Here is a 19,314-nt window from a genome sequence, read left to right on the forward strand (position 1 = left end):
CCCAGCGATTCAGGAGGCTAAGACAGAGGGATCACAACTTTGAAGTTATCCTCAGTAACCTAGCAAGACCCAGTCTTAAAATAAAAAATAAAAAGGGTTGGTGATGTAGCTCAGTGGTAGAGCACTCCTGGGTTCAATTCCTCAGTACTACAAAATAGATAATAAATACATAGATCCATCTTTCAGTTTTCCAACTTTGTTGGATTTTAGAATCAGCAATAAGGAGCTTTGATAGTAACTATATGATAAAATGCAACACTAGTGCTTTACATAAAAAGTGCTAAGTGCAGATGAATATGAGTTTGGGCTCTGTGAAGAAAGGTTCTGTGGAGTTGGACTAAGAGAAGGTTGAAACGGATGGTAAGGAGAGGGACAGTGGGTAGAGAGTGGAAGGTACAAGACGAGCAGAGGAACTATCCTGGTAGAAATGGGAGCAGGAGATTAGCTGTCTCAAAGCAGAGGGTTTGTCCTGAGTGAGAGCACCACCCCGAAAATGGAATGGGTCACAAGAGAGAGCACACAGGGAGAAGCTGCATGTGTGAGGCTAAAGAATTTTGCAGGGGAAGCCAATGGCAGTTCTGTATGAGAATATGATACAATTCTGCAGTGGCAAAAGGGCTGAAGGAAGCAGACAGGGAAATCAGGTAGAGTTTAAGAATCCATAAAAACCCAGATTGGAGCACAGGAAGTGAGACTCTGAAGGAGGGTCCTCTCCTTGGGGATGCAGAAGACAAAAGATGACCATGTTGGTGGATTCAAGGAATGACCAGGAGGAAAAAACCCTCCGGGGTAGCAAGAATGGAGCCCCAGTGAAAGAAAGGACACTTGAAGGGTGGATCAGGCTCAGAAGGAAAGGAATAATAACACATGAAGGAATTTTCAGTCCCGTACAATAGCAGGGCAATGTGAAATAGATCCAAGGAGACCTAGGTGAGTCCCAGAAGGTGGGTCCGATAGAGTAGGAAGTCGATACTGAGATAACAGCTAAGGTGGGGAAGAAACACCAGCTCCTAGGAAGAAGGGCCCCAGCCCAATTAAGTCCTACAGTAAGTTTAAAGGAAGTAAGAAACAGAACCAGTAAAACCAACAGAGAGAGCAGCAGCAGCTCGTGTGACAGAAAGATCCATCTATATATCAGCCAAAGCAACAAGAAACTTTAAAGATAGTAATGTTGAAAAGATACTAGAAGTCAAAGAAAATGTCCAGTTAATGCCATTGGATTTTAATGTTTAAAAGGAGCTCAGTAGTGGCTCTCTAAAATGCAATTTGATAGAAAATTGCTAGGAAGAGACAGGCTGTAAAGGCAGGATCACAGCAAGTCCCAAGCAAGTCCCAGCAGGCAGGGTGGTTTGCTACTGGATTCCTCATGGGCAGTTGTTCTCCCACAGGCTCAATATTGTTCTGCACATTTAAAAATATGCTTTGGGAACAGAAGTCCAATTGTGGATGAATGAAAAATTCACAATTGGGGGCTTACCAAACTCAGAAAAACAAAAGGAAAATAAGAAGTGGTGATAATCATAATGAAATATTTTCTATAGCATTGATAAGCCTTATTGATCACAAAGGACAGCAACTCATTGTACCTAAAATTCTGCTTTCCCATTATGGTCTGTAGCATCAGACACCAGACAATGCCTGACCATAGGCTTTTGAGCCCACCTTGAGGGCTTCTTAATAAGGAGGGTGCCTGGACCCACCACTCTTCCTATTGAAGGCAAAAGGGACAGGGAATGTGCAGGAGTCCTCCAGTCTCACCAGCACCCCAGGAGATGCTGATGTATGTCTGGTGATCCCTTGATGCCCACAGGTCATTGTCACTCGCACTTTTGCTGCCTCACCTCTAAACTAATCAAATGTATTTTAAAGCACCCTCATCCCACATTAAATATATATGTGTATGTATATATATATATATATATTTTTTTTTTTTTTTTTTTTTTTTTGCCTTTTGTTTGAAAAGGATTTCTACAACTTTTCACCAGAGCACTGTGACTCCAGCACCTAGTGGGGACCTGGGAATCCACAGCTCACACTTGGAGAAACAGTGTCACAGCTTCCTGCTTTGTTTCCTGGGCCTTGACTTGACTGCCTTTTTCCTCTCCCCCTCCACAATGCAGCTAGTTTTCTTTCTATTGTCAGTTTCTGAGGGTTCCGCACTCAAGCCCTCTCCTCATCTACAAGCATTCTCCAAGGCCAATCATGCATGTTTTTTTTTTTGGGGGGGGGTACCAGGAATTGAACTCAGGGGCACTCAACCACTGAGCCACATCCCCAACTTGTATTTTATTTAGGGACAGGGTCTCACTTTTGCTGACACTGGCTTTGAACTCACAATCCTCCTGCCTCAGCCTCCTGAGCTGCTGGTATTACAGGCATGTACCACCATACCTGGTCAAATCATGCATTTCTACAATTTCCAACTACATGCCAATGAATCTCAGGACTGTATTTCTAGTTTTGATCTCCAAACATACATGTATCTTTTACAGCCAGGACTTGGATCTCTCAGACATTTCAAATTCAAGAGATCCAAAACTGACTACATCTTTGCCCCAAATTCTACCCCTTTTCCTGTATTTCATAGTTTACTTAATAGTACCACTGTATTCAAGATAGAAACTTCAGTTAGTCTCAATTTTTTTTCTTTCTCATCTGCAAAAAAAGCAGTAATTCCTAGAGGCTCAATCTTAAATACTGCTCTGGAATGACAGAAAATTTAACAGTTTCTGGTCAGGCGCAGTGGCACACACCTATAATTCCAGCAGCTCAGAAGGCTGAGGCAAGAGGATCAAGAGTGTAAAGCCATCTTAGCAACTTAGCAAGGCCCTAAGCAACTCAGTGAGACCCTGTCACTAAATAAAATAATATAAAAAAAATGGGGGGGGGGGTTGGGGAAGTGGCTCAGTGGTTAAATGCCCTTGGGTTCAATCCCAGGTACCAAACAGAAAAAGTTTAACAGTTTCTGAGCACACTCCAGGTCCCAGAACAGGGCAAGATGTTTGCCTGAATTGTTTTCCCAGAAGCCCTAAGAAATGATAGCTCCAATATCATAGAGGAAGAAACTGAAACTTCTAACATCATAAAGGAAGAAAGTGAGGTTTGGAGAGGTAAGAAATGTCACCAAGATTCTATAACTAGGAAGGTGGGAGAACTAGGATTCAAATTCTAGGGTTATTCAAAACCAGTATTTGTCCTACAACTGCATGCATCCCATATGGCCTGCTTCCTTCTCTCTATTCCACCTGCCACGTGCCTGGCTCCACCATTCAACACCTTAGAGCCTCCAGGAACATGCTCACAGGTCACGGTCTTCAGTCCTTATATTCACTAAATAAGAAGGCATGCTGCCTTCTGTGTTTAAACAAATGAACAGACCCTTCCAGGCTTACTGCACAGAGTGCAAGGTACCACTGCCCTAGCCTGCTAATTTCTTGACTTTATGCCTTGGTGGATGTTCCCCAGAAACCTCTACCCTCTCTACCAGGAGAATCTCTGCTCCTCCTTCCCTCTCATGATCCTTTATGAACCCATCATTAATGCAGCCTGTGTATATCAATGGTGCATCATGACAGGTGAAAGGTTCCATCACATTTACCACCTTTAATTGCACTTGCTTTGTGGTAAAGCCCTTTTGAAAACTTTCCAAAAAATGGCTGTAGTAATAACTGTTCTTATTGCGTGCTCATCTGTACCAAGCAGTAGGTTGTAAACATTTTGCACACATATCAATCTTGTGACCACCTCTAAGAGCTAATTTACAGAAAAGTGAGGCACTGAGAGGTCAAGTAACTTGCTCAAAATCACAGTCAGGAAGTGATAGGGCTCAGATCATAAGCCAGGCCGCTGGCTTCAAAGTCACTGTTCTCATCTCTAAACTATACTGCCCTGGAGGAAGAAAACTCTTCAGAAACTTTATATTGCATCATCAGCCCTAGTATGCTAAAAAAAAAAAAAAAAACCAAGTAATCAGTTTTAAAATCATTTGCATGCTAATCTTCTTTCCAACAGAGTTTTTTATGTGTAATTGGTCTAGTTCCAAACATTACCTAAAGTAAGGTTGGCCTATGTGACCCTGGATGGGGCAGGTGAGACTCTGGCTTTTGTTTAGCTTGGAAAGTTCAAAGATTATTTCTATCATACTTGCACACTATATTCAGACATATCAAAGAAAGACACTGACACAGGCAACAACATAGGTGTGCTTTGACTTTATTTCCAACTATTTTCATCACATTCAGGATGTGAAACCCAAGAGTCAGACAAGATGGGATTGTGTCACAGCCAATTAAAAAGGGAAGGCTTTAATGAGGATTCAACACTCTAATGAACGAGAATCCAGCAGGGTATGACACACAGCAGTAGCCAAAAAATTCCGGCAAGATTAACCTGAAACAGCAGGGTGAGTGACCATGTAATAAAAACCCCTTAGGGCTGGTTCTACCACCCAAATTTCAGACTTCTATAAAAATAAAACTGAGTCACACTCAGCAATTCACTTGAGTGGAAGCTCAAAAAATGTCCTTTTATGAGCATTTATTCAAAGTTTCTATTCAAATGGACCTAAACCTTTGGTTAGTGCAGTTCTTTAATGCCACATTCCGACAAGAAGTGTATGAATGTGGCCTCCTAAGAAACCAGGGAGTCAGAAGACAGGGCTGTAAAGAGAGTTATTTGCACTCTATGGCCTTTGTGGTTTTTTTGGTTTTGTATTGTGTATATGGAACAACAGTATATACATACGTAAAATAATTTTTTTAAAGTCCTCACCTAATGGCAAGACAGATAACAAGACTTAAGAGGGCCTGCTCAACTGCTTTGGTCCCAGGATATAACAGCTGGGAGACCCTTTATATAAGAACCATGTCTTATTCATCTTTCTTCAGCACCTAAGCACAGTGACTAGGATATATCAGTTGCTCAGCAAGTGTCAACATGAAATACCTCTTCACCCACAAAAAGCCAGCAGATGGATGCTATACAGTGGGAAAGATTTCAGCAGAGTTTTAAAATTACTAATAGTTTGAGTTGTTCAAATAGGAAACAGATTGATCAGAGAGATCATGAATTTTCCATTAGTGGAAGCATTTGAGCATAGATTAGATAGATGACTGTTGGCCAAGTAATATCATACTAAGGATTACTATACCAGGCAGTCAGATGAGACCAGGGTTGGCAAGCTTTTCCCCAAAAGAGTTAGATAGCAAATATTTTAGGAACTACAGGCTATAAACAGTTTTTGTCATATATTCTTCTCCCTGCACACCCCTCCCCTTTTTTTAAAAACAAGGTTTAAAAAAGGTAAAAACCATTCTTAGTTCATGAATAGCATACAAAGTAAGGTTCAGGCAGGATTTGTCCCTCAGGTTGTAGATTGTCCACCCATGGAATGAATGATCTTCCCAAACAATTATTTTTGACGTTTTGAAGGTGCTAATATTGTATGTTCACTTTAGGGAGACTGAAATTTTGGGCAGGATGTTTTATAGCGCAGAAGAAATTAGTAAGAGCTACTGAGGGTGAAGCAGACTGCAAGGCTAGACTCAAAGGCCACATATGCTAGTCTATGATTATTTACCTTGTAATGTGGCAAATTCTTGTTTATGAACTGGTGAGTCCAGTCTACACAGAGCATTCTCACACATACTTAGGCATCATTAAGCCAAGGAAAAGCTTGTCTGACATTTAATGAAACTCATAACAAGCCAGAAAGACTGCAGCAGCAGCATCCTATATCCTGAGCAAGTCAGCCTCCAATGGCTTCCTCCATGCTTTCCTGTGGACACCGCTATTGTCCTCCACCTTTTGTGGTCTCCCCCAGCCCTGCCACTCTGTACCTCACCTGATGCTTAGAAAATTCCAAGCTACCTAGTGCTCCTCCAGCACCTGCCCTTCTGGTCATGTAGCCCTGGGCCCATAGCTCCCTCTGTCTAAGAAGTATCCCCTTCTCCCTCCCCTGCCCCTGTGACTCCCTGGCATTTCTGAGCTCTGGACAGCCTTCACCAGTTCCTCCCACCACCTTCACTCTTCTCCTACTCCTCCCTTGGCAGCGAGAGTCTACCAGCTCTGGCTCCAAGATTCCTCTGCATCTGGTACTGTTTTGCAACTCTCTGCTTACCCATCTGCCTCTGTGAACTGGACCATAAATTCCAAAATTACAGATCCTGACTTGCATTCCCCTCGACATTCCTAGTCCCTTGCAGAATGGCTTGCAAATGTTACTAAAATGCATTCTGGAAATCCTTTCTGGGTGTCTTCCCTAAGAGAAAAAAATAAGCCAACTTTCGTAACTAGCAAGACAAACTCCAGAAGCTCACCCTTGGAATAAGTTAAGTTTCTTACTCCCTGAGGAGTAAGAGGGACAAATGGAGACAGGCCACACAACCCAGAAGGACTCTAAACCTATTGTTGGTTTTTTAGGACTAGCTCTTAGAGGATCTCAATTCTTAAAGGACTGGAAACATTGATGCACAAAGCAGTTTAAATAAAACCTTACCTCACTACATACAAAAATAAATCTCTCTGAAAGCGCTCCTGTGGCTGCGTGAGTTAAAAGCCTATCTTCACAGTTGTAGAGCAGCTCTCTACAAAAAAGTCAAGTGTCTGGGGGTGTGGCTCAGGGACAGAGCCCCACCTAGCATGCCTGACATCTAAATTTGATTCCCAACACTGTTTAAAAAAAAAAAAAAAAAAGGAGGTGGCAGAGGAGGAGGAGAAGAAGAAAAGAAGAAAGGTGGGCAGGGTCATCATTTCAAATGAGGAAAAAAGTGACATGAGTGATAAAATCTGATCATTAAGATACCATTTAGGGCTGGAGGTGTAGCTCGGTGGCAGACCATGGCTAGCATGTGTAAGGCCCTGGGTTCCTGGAACAACAATGAAACACTACCTTAATGAAAGGATTAAGTTAACATCAGCAGTAAAGGGATAAATAAATCTTGCATGTTGACATAAATGACAAAAAGAACACAGCATCAAATCTGGGTCTCACCAGGAATAAACATCAGACAAATGCAACCCGAAAATCATTCTACAAAATTACTAGGACTGCTCATTAAACTTCAAAGTGTCAGGGTCTCAGAAGTCAAGATAAGGAGCTGTCTCATTCAGAAGAAGGACACAAGACATGACAGCTTGGGGAAATGCATGATTCTGAGATGATGCTCAGCCTCAAGGGATATTACTGGGATAAAATCTGAATGAAGTCTCTGGGAGAGAGGCAAATGGAACATCTTATTATCACTATGATTAGCCTAGGTTTGAAACTGTTGCAAAATAAAATATCAAGGCCATGCACAGTGGTGCACACCTCTATTCTTGGCAACTTGGAAAGCTGAGGCAGAAGGATTACAAGTTAGAGGTCGGTCTCAGCAACACAAGAAGACTGTCTCAGAATAAAAAAACATAAAGGGCTAGGGATGTAGCTCAGTGCTTAAGTGCCTCTGGGTTTAATCCCTAGTACCATAAAAAAAAAAGAAAGTTAAAAATAAATAAAAACAGAAAGAGCTGGAGGGATAGGTCAGTGGAAGGGCACCCCTGGATTCAATCCCTGGTACCACAAAATAAACAAATAAAATTACTGAGAATAATTTTAGCACCTGGGCACACAGTTTTATGCTACAACAGGTAAAACCAATCAATATGATATAAACTAGAACATTCTTTCAGGGTGGGGAAGGCAGCTGACTGAGAGGGAGTCAGAATTCTGGGGAGTTGAAGAATTCTAGAACTTGAGCTGAGTGATGCTTACAAGGTATATACCTATGTAAAAAACCACGAGTGATCAGTGCCCTTTACTACATGTGTTATGCCTGGATTAAAGAGCAGGGGGAAAAAAAAAACCCTATGGTCAAGCTAAAGCAATTCTGCAAAGAAGCTTCAGGTGCTGTATTCACTCAGTGGCCAACAGATGACCTACTTAATGTAGCTTTGGTAAAAAGAAATTCATTGCTGTAAATAAGAAGCCTCTGTGAAATATCATTTCCATAACATTTTCTGGCATTTTCTTATTAACAAGGCTGAAGATGGAAGTATTTTGGCTCAGTTGCTTATAAATTAATTGAAGCAGAAGTGCCCTGGGGTGAGGCAGCCCAACCACTCTCCCTCCGTGGGGGTCTAATAGGATTGGCCACGGCAAATATCAAGCCAGTGCAGGATTGTTAGAAATGAAGAAGTCAGAGTGGTAGAGAATAAACAACAATCAGAGAGGGAAAACCAAAAACAAAAAGTCCTATCTTTAACTGGAACTTCAGAGGGACAGCAGATAAACAGACCAACCTAAGCATGCTAAGAATTCTCTCACTGTAATTTTCCTGTTTTGGGATTTTTATCTGCATTCGGAGAGCAAGGAAATTTTTTAGGGTTAGAGAAAGAAACACTAAAAGTAGAGGTACCATATGAATGGTAGAAACCTGGTCTTGAATCACAGAAAGCCAAGTGTGGATTCCAACGCTACTTTTCACTGGTTAAGAAGCCTGGACCAGGTTTCTGCAACCCCCTGCACCTTCATTTGCCCACCCATCAAATATGAAGTTGTCCCTAACCCAGAATGACACTGGGTGGGCTTAAGGAGGTTAGAAGTGTCGTGTTGGCTACAGTGCCCAGCACACAGTAGGCAGTTCACAAAGGGTAGCTGCTATTCATTTTTCTTGTCACTCCCCCTTAGCAGTCAACAGTGTCTGACACAGTTCCCCTTCCCAGTGTTCACTATGAAAACTTCCTCTGCCTAGAACATGCCTGAAGTTGTTCCTCCTTAAAAGGGGTGAAGCAAACAGGAGATGATGCATTAAAACATGGCCCCCATTGCCAGAGGCAGGTCCTCAAAGAGAAGGCCAAAGGAGCAAGTTCCAGGGGTCAGGAGCATTTTGTGTTCAATTTCTCTGGAACCACAGGGAGCCATTCACTTAGCAGAAGTGCCAGAATAACGGTAATTTGGCCCTTAAGTGCCTTCTCTGGGCCCAAATGGAGCAGAGAGAGCAGGCTTCCAGCCTCATTTTCCCAGCTGAAGGACCATGAGCTCAGGGAGCCATTAAAATAAGTACCAAATCACGTGCCCCAAGTCTTGCTGACAAACAGAGTGTCCTCAGCTGTGTAAAAAGTAGAGAGACAATGGCCACCGTGGGGAAAGGGTGCTTCAGCACAGGGCAAAAATGCACATTCTGCAGACAAAGGGCACCTCTGCAGCTTCCAGAGCTTTGGAAACCATTGCAAGTCTACTAATGAGGGAGGTTAAAGAGTCTCCCCTTCTAGGAGGGCAAGTTCCTAAGCCAAATTAATGTGTCCAGGACACACCAAGACCCCAAAGTGGTTCTCTGAGTGATTGTGCTGTCAGGTGACTTCTGTGGTAACAGGCGATCATGCTGGCAGTCAGGACAATTGCTACGAAGGACAGTTAGTTGCCCTCGCCTCCCACTAAGTCACCTCTAGCCCTACAGAACTGACATCTGCTCCTTCATAAGTCAATCCAGGAACAGGCAGCCAGGTACTTCCAGGCTGTTTTCCTCTATTGCCCTTACCTTGCTCTTCACACAAGACCTGGTCTCCTGCAGCCTAGGTGTTTGAGAAGGGTACACTGGGTGCCAGCGACTGGGGTGTGGCAAGCCCCAAGTGAGTAGCAGCCAAGAAAACGTGAGCCAAGGGAGGGAAAGGAGTAACACAAAGAAGGAGAGCAGCATGCTTACTTTTGAGTCCTTTTTGTTGCCTCCACTGATCCATGGAGTCACTTTGGTCCATTCTGTGCATGAAGGAAAGATACCTGGGTTCACCTGAATCCCTGGTGGGATTAAGTCAAGAAACACCTAAAATTTCCTAAAAGTAGTCTGACATGAAGGATTACTCCTGAATGACTGTATCTGTGGTTTTCATTTCTTGCAGTCTTTGAAGAATCCTAAGGCCTTACTCAACTACCCACTACGGTGGCCTCAACAATAGCTACACAGTGACTGAAGACAGTGAACAAGCCAAGAAACACCACCCTCACAGGAGCCCCATCAAGTACAAGCTCATTCGGGGAGGACAGGACCCAAGCAGTGTGTGGATTTGCTCCACGTGGGTGTGGTGCCATGAAGCTGCTCAACACCTCCAATGACAACCAGATCCCTAGGTTCATCAAGAAAGAGAGTGGAGACAAACATCCCCACCAAGAAGCAGCAAGAACTGCTGAGCAATGTCATGTCTGGAATGAGACCAGTCCCAAGAAGGACTGAGCCCCCACTTTCTTTTGTGCACAGTAAAACCTTTAGAGAAACTTCAAATTAAACAAAAAATTCCAAGAAACAGGAAGGTACTAAAAGATTGACCTAGCAAACATCTGATTTCAGATTTTCAGTATCATATTGAATAAGGGTGGGTTCCACACACCTATGGAAAGATATTTTGCTCATAGGAAAGGTACCACTGGGACCCAATATAGTCCAACAGTATAGTCAATACAATCATAAAATTGGTACCCTTCCAAGACATTTTACTTCCTTTAGCTAGAGAAGTATCATAACATATCAATCAGGTTTGCTCAAGTCAGAAAACTGTCTGCCAGAAAATTATCATTGCAAAAACATACCTGATGCCTATGATATAAATGGCACTCATTTTGATGTGGCCTCTTATGCAGTGCACAATCTTATGATGCAGCCCTGAGTCATGACATAAGGCTAATATGGTTTCTCTTAAAAAAAAAAAAAAAAAAGTCAAAACAGAATAACTGCATTTCTTCCTTGATCAGGGAGAAACAGACATAGGGTAAGTGAATCTCAACAATGTCTCACAAGATTGCTTCAGAAATCCTCCCTAGACAAGATGAAGATCTAGGAATTGGATATTGAGATAGAGGATTAAAAACTGGTAAGATAATCCTATAAAGATTTGTTTATGGGCTACGATTGTGGCTCAGTGGTAGCATGCATGAGGCATTGGGTTCAATTCTCAGCACCACATTAAAAAAAGATATCATGTGCATCTAAAACTAAAAATATTTTTTTAAAAAGATTTGTTTGTGAAATGAATTGATAATTATAAGAAAGGAGTGAATAGTGGTAAATCTTTGGCTCAGTCTTTTATCCTGTCCACTTTATTTCTACTTCATTCGTCCACAAGAACAGTCATCGACATTTACCATTTCATGTGTGCTGAACCCTGTGGGAAGAATTAACAGTGAGAGAAACCCATGAATACAGACTGAGGATCCTTTATCTAGAATACTTGGGACCAGAAGTTTCAGATTATTTCAGATTTGGGGATATCTACAGGATAATGAGGATGGGTCCCAAAGTCTAAACACAAAGTCATTTGTTTCATATACACCTCATATACAGTATTTTTAGTGTGACTGCCTTCTGACTGAAACCCATCACATGAGGTCACGTATGGAAGTTGCTGCCTGCACCACCTTGTCAGTACTTGAAAAGCTTTTGCTTTTTAATCATTTCAGATTTTGGATCAGGGATGCTCAACCTGTACATTCAATAGGGCATTCTTACTACATTTTATCACTGACTTGGATGATGATAGAGAAGATTTGCATACCAATTCCACATAAGACAAAGCAGAAAGAATCAGACAATGCAGAAGATGACTAAAATTAAAAATTAAAAAAATTCTTATCAGCTACAGTGGCAGCCCTATTTTAACAAGATCAAAAATTATAGCACTGGGAGTGCAGTTCCATGGTAGAGCGCCTGCTTGGCATGTGTGATACGCTGGATTCCACCCTCAGCATCACAGGGCGAGGTAAATACAGGGCCTCAAATATAAGTTCAAGAAAACAACTGGACAACAATGTAGTCTGATACACTAAAGGCAGATGCTGGATTGAGAAGGGCACAGGCCAGAGGTCAGAGGCCACAGATCCAAATTCAAATCCCACCTCTGCTACTTTTTAGCTAAGTTATTTAACTTCTCTGAGTCATTTAACTTCTGAGATTTCACTGGTCTTTCTCCTCATATGCACACCAGGATGCTACATATCATGTAGAATTACTGTGAGAATTCAATTAGGAACACGTTCCCAGCACACACAAGGTACTAAAAACCAGAGCTCACACCATTAAAACCTGCATCAAAGATGCTGGGGTTACCATTTAATTATTCCTCTGGTAAATATTTATATTACCTTCCATTCCCTATAATTCAGGATTCCATGGCAAAAAAGTTGTGGCCCCTACCTTTAAAAAGCTAATAGCTTTGAAGGCAAGACACAATTGGAAAGACAGCATAACAACTAGGGATAAAATAAGTACTACAGAGCCCAGTGTGCTGTCTGTACAGGGTATTGCAGAGGGGAAAGGAAGGACATCTAACTTAGAATATTAGATGGTTTCCCACAGAAACCCTTGAGCCAAGGCTTTGCAGCCTAGCAGTGGATTCTCAACAGGGCATGTTCAGGGGTACAATTCTTTTCGGTTTCAAGCCTGCATATGATAAACTGTTTAGCAGGGCTGATTCCTTCTCAATAAATACAGTGATGCCCTCTGGTTACTGGATGGGAGAGGAGGGTGGATGGCAGCAGCAGCTCCAGGCAAGGACAGTGGACAAGGAAGGCCACAGGTGGAAGGCAAGAAACTGTCACCTCCACATGTTCAATTTCAGAAGGTCTCTGCACAAGCATGGAATGTTCTTATCCACCTCCTCATGTCCACCACCTAGTTCATTTCTTTTCTCCCTTCAAATCTCAGCCTCAACTATGCCTCTGAGGGAGGACTTTCCTGACTGTCTCACCTCCTACACAGGCCAATTCTGTATCATACCCTCCAAGAGCACTCTGTACCTCACCTTCAGGGTACATAAGCAATTATCTTACATATTTTCAATGCTAGTCTTCCCGAGTAGAATCAGAGCTCTATGATAAAGGAACTATGTCAGGTTTTCATTTCCCTCCATTCCTCATTGTTTTCCCAGCACTTGACTCAGTCCTAGTACTTCATCGGTATGAGGTACAGCAAATAAATGATGATGATTAAACTAAGAATGAATGAAACCACATGGGATATTTGAGAAAATATGAAGGAGTCCCATATAGCAGGAAGGAGAGGTATGTGTGGCAAAGTAGCTGGAAATCATGCCAAAAAAGTAGGCAAAAACTACATTAAATGAAAAGTGAAAAGTGATAGATAGTATTTCAGCAAAAAATGTGTATTTCAGAAGGATGCTGCAACACCAGTGAGGGCCAGATCCCTAAAGCGCAGCAGACAGATGAGAGACGGGACAGAAATTCAGGAAGGGTGAGGAGGGCCTGCATGAAGGCAGTAGTACAGAAATGGAGGAGAAAAGGTGACAGGAGGTATGAAGAAACTGGAATGGGTAGAATTCTGACTCCTGCCTGGGCTGGAAGGGAGAGGAGGAAGAATGGCATGAGAGGAAGAGCCCAAAATGGTGCCCAGGATTCTGTATTGGAAGACTAAATGGAACAAGGGGAGTGGGCAAGATTAAAGGATGGAGAGAGAATGGCAGGTCTGGAGAGAAGATGATGAGCTTAGTTTTGGACTTGCTGAGTTTGAGGAGGGCACTCAGAAGAGACTGGGCTCAAGATACTGAGAAGGGGTCATGGGCACAGAAACGAGCACTGAAACCATGGATGAGAACCAAGTAGTGGGCAGAGCTTAGAGGAAAAGGGCATTTAAAGGACAAAGAGGGAAAGAGCCCACAATGAAAACCGAGAGGGAAAGACAGACAATAAAAGTAGGACTGGTTTTCATATACCAAGGGCAGTAGCAGCAATGGCAGATGTGCCAAGAGGTCAAAAGACAAGAAAGAAAAGTGTTCAGTAGTTCTGACAACTCTATGGAGGGCAGTTTTGGTGGAGTGGTGGGACAGAAGCAGGATTTCAGCAAATGATGATTTGAGGAACAGAACTGGCAATTTTAGAACACTCTTCCAAGAAAAGCAGCTGGGAAGATGAGCAGGTGTAAATGGGAGGGGATGTTGCTTCTTTCCAAGGTAAGATTAAAAACTAAGAATACTTAAATGGGAAGATGGTAAACAGGAAAGAAAATTCACAAATTCAAGAACCAGGTCCCTGAGGAAAGGAGATGGGGCGGCAAGCACAGGAGAGTAATTAACCCAGAACAAGCACCCTTTCTTTCAGCGATCTGAATTAAAGGCTGGAGAAAAGGTAGAAAGGACAGAAGAGGAAGTTGAAAAGCCTTGACTAATGGCTACAACTTGGGGAAGCAAAAGGCGAGGTTGAAGCTGGAGAAGAGGAATGAAAATGGAGAAGACACAATGGAAACGGGCAAGAGAGTTGGCTGCCTGAGGACTCACAGGAAGCACCAAGGGCCAAACTGGCCTATATGGGGACATGATGGTGTGAAAGCATCAAAAGCAGGTGTCTGCAATGTAGCTGGCAGGGCCTTGAGTTTGCCCAAGAAAACTCCTGCCCTACCTGGAGGACTCCTTGAGGAAGAGGACTTACACACGCTGGAAGACAGACTGACAAACCAAAATGAGTTCAAAGGATGAAGAGCCAGAAGAATAAAGTATGAGAAAATCCTAAAGGTGATCAATCATTCTGGAGATGGACCAGCAAACAGGTGCTATCCTGTCAGCCATGAACATAAAAATGTGTACTCTCTATTTATTCTCCTATGATTATATAATCAGGCCCTCATGACACTGGACAAAGGTGGGAAGATCAGAGTACAGAAGGAAAGGGGGAAGTCACTACTCAACTTCACTTCTGTGGATGAAGGTGGGCAACCTGGGCCACCGCATCATGCCCTGGATGGTCCCCTCCTGGTCCTATCCCATGCAGTGCACCCACATTAATGCCTGAGTAATTTAAAACACATGAGAGCATAACACCCTTGCTTATATCTTCAGTGCTCTTATCTCCACTCCCCCACTTTATTTTTTAAAAATTTTTAAAAATATTTTTAGTTGTAGATGGACACCTTTATTTAATTCATTTATTTATTTTATGTGGTGCTGAGGATCTAACCCAGTGCCTCACACATGCTAGGAAAGAGCTCTACCACTGAGCCACAACCCCAGCCCCTCTACTCCCACACTTTAAAAACACCAAAACTTCTTGAGCTGACAACATTAACTGCTACTTTTTATTAAACATCCATCATCTACTAAAACTAAGTGGATAACATATCAGTTCATTTAATTTATAATTTTTATATTTCCCACCCATCCACCAAGCCCCATACCCTGCTTTTTTTTGGCAGTTCAAGAGATTTAACCCAGGACTTTGGGCATGCTAAGCAAGAGCTGTACCACTGAGCAACACCCCGAGACTCCTTCCCTTTTCATAGATGAGGAAATTGAAGCTTAGAAAGGAAGTCACTTGCCCAAGGTCATAAAACTAGTTCAATGGCAAAGCTAGCACTGTGACATAGGCATCTGATGCCAAAGTCTGCGCTGTTAACATGCTATTGCCCCCAAGGCCCTCACGATGTGGCTCCCACTTATCTCTGCAGTCACCTCTCATCCTACAACTCTATGGTGCCACTCTGATGAACAACTCGCAGGCCACGAAGTATCACTTACAGCCCTTAGTTAATGCCACCTCCCACCCCTCTTCATCTGGCACAGCCTACTTATTCTTTAGAACTTGATAAAACAGCAGCTCCTCACAGAAACTTTCTGATGTCTCAGTCTGATTTACAAACACCTCAAGTCCTCCTCCACTAAACCTCTACAATAAGCCTCATGCTATAGTTTCTAAAAAGTAAACTCCCTGAAGACAAAAATGCATATCTTACTCATTTTTGCATGTACACAGCAGATGCTCAATAAACATTTATGTTTACTCTCTATAATGAAAAGTTGGCTGAGAACAACTTCACTTGGCTGTGGTTGAATAATAAGAGATCCTAATTCTCAGTTCCTCAAAGGGTTTCAAAATCATGTCACATGAAGACACATAGGAACTGACCAAGAAAAACAAAGAAGAGGGGCAGCTGGAACAATCAGAGCAGAGAGCTATAGGCAAGTAGTTTAATAAGACTGGAATGCAGGGTTAGAGAATAAGGGACAATATGGTAAGATGAATTTTTACAAGACTGGCCTTTTCATCATTCAGACGTTAGTTCAAATGTCACCTCCTCAGAAACTCATGCCTGTCCAGCTAGCTCTAAAAAACTCCCTCAAGAAAAATACATAAATAAAAATAAGAAGTTCCCTCTGTGTCCCCCAAGTTTCTCTCCATCCTGTTACCTTGTTTTCTTTTCTGTATCAGCTGTCAGGTTTTGAAATACCACTCTTTAAAAGTGTATTGATTGACAAGCACTGCCATCACCATCAAAAAGCAGGCTCTTTGAAAGAGAACTATTTTTGTCTTCAGTGTATATAATAATGTCTAACACCTAACAAACAATGGAATATTTGTTTTATTCAGTCAATCAACAAATATTTACTGAGCATATACAAGATGTCAGGGACCATTCTCTATGCTAGGGATATGACAACAAATAAAACAAAATGCTGTCATTGTGGAGCTTACTACAGGTAAATAAATATGCTCAGCCTAGGAAGGAGGGATGATGCAGATAAACTCATAGCTTTCAAAGACATATAGAGCAATTAAATGGGAAGGTGATTCCAAGAACCTAAATGAGGGACCTGATGAGATTACTAGATAACTGCTGTAAGCTCAGCATTTAAGAGTCAGAACTAGGAAAGATCAAACGGAAGCAACCTGAAGCACTGAGCTTTTTGTCACTGAAGAAATCCACCAGTGGGCAAAGGTGTCATGGAAAAAAATTCAAGAAGCCAATGGGAAAGGAAGCCTAGGTGAGATCCCAAACTGCAGTCACAGATACACATGGGTACAGACGCACAGCTTTGTAAAAAACTGAATGAGTTGCCAAAGCTTTTTGAAAGAATAGAGAAGTCTATCAATGGTCAGGGTTAAAAAAATAAGTTTACATATATGCACAAATGCACCCTGGCCTTAATTTAATTTCTCCATTATCATAATATATCTAAGTACAGTGCTCATAAAATTCGAATCAGTAAAAATAAAAGTTTGACTTTATTTCTGACAAAGAAATTTTCTTAGACCTACATTTACCTTACCTGACTGATTCCTCTCAAGCATTAGTTTGTAACCTCGGGACCAAACCAAGGAATCAAGAACATAGTTTACAAAAGTCTTTGGAGGGGCAGGGATGTAGCTCAGTGGTAGAGCACTTGCCTGGCACGTGCCAGGCCCTGGGTTCCATCCCCTGTATTGCAAAAAAAAAGTGGGGGGAGGGGCGGGGAGGTGGGAGGAGGAAAAGAAAAGGAAAAAGCATTTACAGTAGACTTAGTTTAACTACATTTAACAAATAATGTATGATTGCTCCCAAAGGAGGGTAGAAAGGGAAGAAAAGTTCAGATGAACAGAGCACTTCTGGGCAATCAAGACAAGAACCCAGAAGTCTCAGCTCCCGTGTTCTAACACAGGATTCTGAGCACTCCCTGCCAGAGAACATAAGGGGGGCTGACTTGGGAAATAAGGAGAAGTTTCCTAGTCAGAAGACCCCGGACTGAACCAGTATGAGGGGTCGTGGCTAGAGAGGAAGGGCGACAGGCATGTTATCAGTAACTCCCCGGAGGTGGGAGGACCACCCTGAGGCGGGCGCTGGAGGGTTCTGAAACCCGCAGTGACCCTGGCCCTCACCGCCGAGTTCGCCCTTTCTCTCCAGGACTCCAAAACAGACCCCGCAGGAGCCCACTCCTCCCTCAGCAGCCGCGGCTTACTTACCGCCGCTCAACTTCCGGCAACCTCAGCGTCGCCCTCAGCGCGCGCCCGGATGACGCACGCAGTCCCGCCCCGGTTACCCGGGCGGAGGAGATTTATGCGCATGCGCATAGGACCCTGAGCCGGCTCCGGGAAATGCGCCCCTAGCACCTGCTTCGATGGGAGGAGCTTGAGCCGTGGGAAGGCGGGGCATCAGGATGTGGGTGAGGTCCCTGGCTGAGAGTGGTGGAGACGATTCTCTCTGGGGTGTGGCAATGTCTATATGCCGTTCAGCCTTTTACACACACACACACACATATTCGTGGTCTCTCTTGATTTCTGAGGATGACAGAAATTATCATCCCCTCTGGCATTTTATAGAACAGGGGGAGATAGGCTGCCTCAAACTAGCAGTACAGAGGCCATATGCGAGGCAGGTGTGAAGGCAAAGGAGATGAAAATTTTAATAGGTAAAGGCCAATGAAAGTTGACAATAACCAACCTGCTCTTTCGGAAATCAGTCATTATTTTCGGAGCACACAGCAGTCAGTGGGATAAAGTTATTCATTCTAAATTATTTGCTGAGCATATACTATGTGTGAAGCACTGGATAGATGTTGAAGATAGGACTGTGAACATGATGCACTTTTCAATCTGGCCTACATGGTCTTTCACAAAGTGGTTGATATAGCTCTATAGACTCACAATAATGAGAACAATGACTACTATTTATTATCTATCATGTTTTCAGGGTTTTACATCTCTAGTCCTCCAAGGTTGATGTTGTATTATTATTCCCATTTTACATGTGAAAGAACAGAGGCCAGGAAAATTTAAGCAGCTTGCCAAAAAGTTAAATGGCTTTTGGGTCAGAATAGTACTCTGTTTCAACAGAGCTGGGTGAGGTGGCTTATAATCCTAGTTACCCCACAGGCTGAGGCAGGAGGATCACTTGAGCCCAGGAGTATGAGACCAACCTGGGCAACACAGCAGAACACACACACACACAGAATCAGTAGGAATTTCACCTCCTATTGATAGGGAACAGATAGACATGAGTGGTGGAAACAAGAGGTTAAGGGAATAATTCTAAAACTGAACCCACTGTGCTGACCCTCACATGCTTTCTTTAAAAAAAAAAATTACCTACAGCCCTGACTGGTTTAAGTTGACAACATATGTCACATTCCTCAGTAAACTGTTACCTGTAGGAGAAATGCAGACCCAATATGCAAGTGAGAATACAAGTCATCTTCAAGGGGAAGATTTCATGACCCTCCACACACAGACCAGATCCCAGAACTCAGGCAAATAAGGAAAAGTTCCCCTAACCCTAAAATCTATAAGAACAAATTAGAATCAGTCATCATAGGTCAAAGTGACCTAGACTTGTCTTGTACAGTAGGGACTTGAGAATCTGATGTTAGTATGCTATCAGTCAAAAGTCAAGAGGTGAACTTGGGTGGGACTCTATGGAAACTTCCCTGTGACCTCCAATAAAACTGGAGGGCAAGAAGGGTACACTGTCCTTCTCCTAAGTGTACCCACTCTGTCCCTTGCGTGTGACCCTTTTTCCTTTATCCTATCCCTTCTAATAAACTCATGTCTGTTACTCTGAGCAACATGTCTGAAATCCTTCTGGCATGATCACA

General features: G+C 42.8%; 1 protein-coding gene across 2 annotated transcripts in view; it reads right to left on the reverse strand.

Moving 5' to 3' along the window:
• Atg7 (autophagy related 7) overlaps window positions 1-17,751 on the reverse strand; it is a 241,864-nt gene extending 224,113 nt beyond the window's left edge. For both annotated transcript variants that reach the window (XM_047535017.1, XM_047535016.1), the window contains exon 1: window positions 17,687-17,751. The gene's annotated coding sequence lies outside the window, so the exon portion shown is untranslated. The remainder of the gene's footprint in view (window positions 1-17,686) is intronic.
• Window positions 17,752-19,314: the final 1,563 nt, after the last annotated feature.

The sequence above is a fragment of the Sciurus carolinensis genome, chromosome 19, assembly GCF_902686445.1.
Source record: "Sciurus carolinensis chromosome 19, mSciCar1.2, whole genome shotgun sequence".
Taxonomy (NCBI): domain Eukaryota; kingdom Metazoa; phylum Chordata; class Mammalia; order Rodentia; family Sciuridae; genus Sciurus; species Sciurus carolinensis.